The sequence below is a fragment of the Empidonax traillii genome, unplaced genomic scaffold, assembly GCF_003031625.1.
Source record: "Empidonax traillii isolate 1590-97213 ecotype Southwest subspecies unplaced genomic scaffold, ASM303162v1 scaffold5575:size7804, whole genome shotgun sequence".
NCBI classification, from domain to species: Eukaryota; Metazoa; Chordata; class Aves; order Passeriformes; family Tyrannidae; genus Empidonax; species Empidonax traillii.
Window position 1 is genome coordinate 2,726 of NW_020960768.1, and position 5,079 is coordinate 7,804.

Here is a 5,079-nt window from a genome sequence, read left to right on the forward strand (position 1 = left end):
GCTTCTCTGGACAACCTGTTCCCACGTCTCAACACTCTCATTGAAAAACTTTTCATCTTTATGACCAATTTAAACCTACCTTCTTTCAGTTTCCAACCATTCAGTTGTCCTATCAAGATAGGCCCTATTAAAACTCTCTCTCCACATTAGTTTTACTCTATTTTATATATTAAAATATACAGTGACTTCTCAGCACCTTTTCTATACCAGGTCGAAGGGCCTCTCTCAGACAGTCTGCACAGCCAGATGTTGCATCCCTTTGAACATTTTCATGGTCCTTCTCTGGATTACTCTAACAGGTCTCACAGAAGCATGGTGAGACACAAAACCACCTTTCCTGCTGGCCACAGTCCTTGTTTTGCAGCCCAGAATATGATTGGCTTTCTAGACAGCAAGAGCACATTGCCAGCTCATGTCCCATTTGTTACCCACCAGTTCCCAAGTCCTTCTCCACAAGGCAGCTCTCAATCCCCCAAGCCTGTTTGTGAACGGGATTGCTCTGACCCAGGTGCATGATGTTGCACTTGACCTTGTTTAGCTTAATGAGCTTGACATGGGTCCACTCCTGCTACCTGTCCAGGTCCCTCTGGATCACATCCCATCCCATCCCTTTAGTGAATCAATGGCACCACTTAGCTTGGTGTCTTCTGCAAACTTGTAGTGGGTGCACTCAATCCAATTAGCTGCATCACTGATGAAGATAGTCAATGTATTAGTCCAAGTAAGGCCCCCAAAGAATGTCACATTAGTATTTTCCAGATAGGCAATGAGCCATTGAATAAGATTCTTTGAGCAGAGCCATCCATCCAGTTCCTCATCCATCTAGCAGTCCACCTGTCAAACCCAACTGAGCAGCCAACATGGTTTGGGGGACCATGTGGTGACATCATGCACTGGTAACCGAGTATTTGCTGAAAAACAACACTCACAGCTTCTAATGCAAAAGCATTAAAGTGTTTTCTGCAAGAAATGGGGAAAATGAATCATGACCTTCCAGGGAATAAAGGTTTGAAAGGAAGTGTAATTACAACTGTGAGGAAACTGTGCATCATAATGCCCCAGGGTGATAGAGATGGATACAAGATGTTTCCCACAAGAATTCCAAGCCATTCTACCCCAAGCTCCACTATTTTATTGTCATTTCACAATGCTTTTCAAAACAGCAAAACCAGGATTACAATATAAATGGCACAGGCTTTGGCAGCAGGCATGAAATCAAACCATTTCTCATACAAAACCACACTGACCTACCTGTTTTCCTGTTTCAAAGCTATTCCCACACATTCCTTGCTCTGCATTGACAGCCTTCAGTTGCACTATGGGCAATACCCGACGTTTGGCCGTATGTCAGCCACAAGCAAAAGACCATGTGACATTCTAGGGAAACAAAAGTATACCCAGGTCTTTCTGCTGGCAGCTAAACTTCAAGGCATGGATGAGAACACCTCCCACAACCTGCTAATTCAAACAGATCTCTTCTTTCAAGGACTATCATCCAAACTGAGGCCCAGTTTTAGCACATGAGAATAATCAAGGAAGGAATGGGAAAGCCACAGAAGTGAAGAAATAATATTTCAGGCTATGTCAACTGTAGTAGGTACACAAGAAGCATTATCTAACTTTCAAAAAGCACACAGGAGGATCACACAGGACTTTATGCCAAATGTGTGGTTCTCTAAACAATATCCTTGGAAATCAAGGAAGGAAAAGTGCACAGGACCATAATTATGAGGCCCTATAAAAACTAGCGTTTATATCTACCTTTTAGGCAGTTCCAAATACACCACAGCCAACTGTTCCCCCTGCCCTGTCTCTGTGCAGACAGAATGCTTCAGTGGGCTCAAACATCATGCAACAAGAAAGCTCCCTTTGCAGACAGACACCACTGAAAGATGTGTTCCCCACACAACTTCTCCTTATGGAGAACAAGAATCCCAACACAGCTCCATGCACAGGACCTCCTTTGCTCGTCACACTCATTTTGAGAGTTGTAAAATGCTCTCAAGGGCATAAGTGACATGCAGTGCACTTAAAGACAGCTTAAAGATACAATAATTCTTCCTCAGCACTCAGTCAGTTTGGAAGATATGTGACTGCAACTGTCAGAGCCAGATTTACATCTGTGTCCAAGAACTACCATTCACAGGAGGAGTTGTATCAGACCAGACAGTGGATAACATGAATGATTTCCTTGCACATACTTCAAATAACAAGCCCCCAAACCAGAATTTCCTAACAAAGCTACCATCTCATCCCCTGCGTTCCCACCAATTTCAACACCAACAAAACATCAGCTGTTACTTCATATGAGCAAGATCCCTTGATAACATCTGAAGGTTCATTGAGGCTGGGGAAAGCTTAGTACAACTAAGATGAGACTCTACATCACAGCCTTATGAGGACATACAGCCAGAGAAAGGACAGTTCTTGCTCATCCAAGTTTCTGACATTTACCCTCTCTTTTAGGGACAAATGACCCCAGAGGCAATATGTATAGGTGTGTGCTATGATTAAAGCCTTTGATATTTTGACTGGACAAACCCCCAACATTTACTATTCCGCCTCTGATTCACAAATCCACAGTGTCTATGTCATTGACGAAGATCTGTTGTTTCAAATCAGAAATACTACTGGTCACAATATGGAGCACTGAGAGACACCACACGTTGCTGGTTTCCACTTAGACACTGGGCCTATATGACATTGAGCCTGTATGACTGTAACTCTTTGGAGGTGACCATACACCCAGTTCCTCACCCATCTTACAGTCAAACCTTATCTCTTCAATTCAGCAGCCACCATTTTAGGGGGGGAGTGTGTGTGAGACATCCTGCACATCTTCTCCCACTGGCCTCTGCTCTGCTCAGGCAAACCTTGGCTGGGCTGGGTGTCCCTTCTGCACTTTGAGGACTGCATTATAAGAGATGGTTTTGCATTATTATGCTAAAGACAAGTGTGCCTGGGGGAGCACACATATGCCTACGAAAGCCTTACAGCTGTAAACATCACAGGTGTGTACAAGAAGGGCACCTGCCCTTGGACAATTGGAAGAGATGAGCTCGTGACAAGCAAGGCAACAGTTAAATATACTGAGAGTTAGACATTAACAGATCAGGTGCAAAAATATTTCATAGGCCACACTTATTGAGCAGAAGCAACTGCATTGGATGGTATTCCATCAGGCAAACACTCTTCTTAGCTATGACAGGTGATAAGATTACCACCTGTTCTTTGATAGTTCTCCCCACAAAGCTTCCATGTGTTCTCTCCATTGCTACACAGCTGTTAGATTCGCTTCTGATTTGTTCATAATTGGCAGAATTTGTCAGGAGTGAATAAAGCTCTATGATTGGAGAAAGAAGGGAGCTACAGTTGCCTGCTCACCAGCATTCTCATCAGAAACTGAAGGATTCTAAAGCACACAAAGTGCAAAAGGCCAAAATAAAAGAGAAATGGTAATCTAAAAGAGAATGGCTCATCAAACTAATGGCTTTGGGCAAATCTCCTCCCCTGTTTTATCACAGGCATGGTTCCGCAGAGATATGACTTCTGCTAAGGTCACATTTACATTTATTCCTCCAGACAACAGTGGACCACAAGGATACTCTCCCACCTCCTGCCTTTCACACCTGCTGTAGCATGGAAAGGGGCACTAAGACACCACATGTTCCTAAAGGAAGCAATACTGATAATTACAAGAAAACCTACATGTGTAGGAAATGAAGAAGTGAAAAACCAGACCATAAATCAGATAAGCAAGGCAAGGAAGCACTAGAAGACAAAGAGATACTGGAGAAACTCACTGGGAAACCTTCTTGGTCTTCACTGCAGCATCAGAAACTCACTACTGAGAGCAGCTGGAAGGGATTCCTTTCAAAACCTGTGTGTGAGACCCTCAAGTCTTACTCTGGACTGTGTAGTAGGGGTTTTATTTTAAGAAGTATTTACCACATCTCAGCAACTCTAGCCTGCTAACCTCCCACAAGTACGAAGCTGCAAGTGTAAACAGCTCAGTCTTTTGAGAAATTACAGTGCAATAGATTGAATTTTTGCTTCTGCTTCATTTTCCTCACACAAGGAATTTACCTTAGGTACTTGAGGTATTTGCTACCAAAAAATACTCACAATTTCAAAGGCAAAAGAACTGTTCTGGAACGGGGAAAATGGCCTTCCAGGAAACAGAGGGATGAAAGAAAGTGCAATTACAACTACAAAGAAACTCCGCAGTGCCGTATGACAGGGAGATATGGATGGGTAATGGAGATTTCAAACAGGATCAAGGTGTTCATGCTTCATCATTCTACATGGAAATGTGCAAACTCACAGGCAAAAAGAAAATCACATTGTATTATATTGCAGATGGGCATCAAACAAGGAAAGGAGTAAATTGTATCTCCCGTGTCCCTTGTATCACAAACAGGACCAGAACTCTCCTCTCCAACCCTTCACAACGTGCATAGTGTTCACTAACCCTTGCAGCTGTTCTTTCTCAGTCCAAACAAAATTTTTTACCCTGCCAAAACCTCACACAACAGTGAAGCTACCTTTGCAGACAAAGAACATGGAAGGAAAGTTGCACACGCTTCTCCTTCTCTGGGAACAAGCACCACAACATGGATACACGTAAAGACAATTCTCTGCTCACCAAAGTACCCGAGGAAATATAAAATCTTCTCAAGTGTATATGCCATAACAAAGACACCATCATTCTATTTTAGCACAGGGGCCTGTGTTCACATACATGACTCACAAGTCTAAACTTTAAATGCACACCTGTGCTCAATAACTGCCATTCAAAGAAAATATCATGCAATGAGAAAACAAACTGATGAACCTGCAACTTGGCCTTTTGGATTCTGAGCAGTATGATACATTTTAAAAAATGAGATACACACATCCTGTTTCTAGGAGGTACCTCCTCACACACAGCATCCCCAAGTCTCTCCTCAAAACTTTCACATGTTATTCCCATTGATCACCAGATACAAAAGCCCACAGTTAGATCCCCACAAACTGCAAAGCAAGAAGTTAAAATCTGCAGAAAGGAAGGGATCATAATGTACTCTTCTACATTATGGC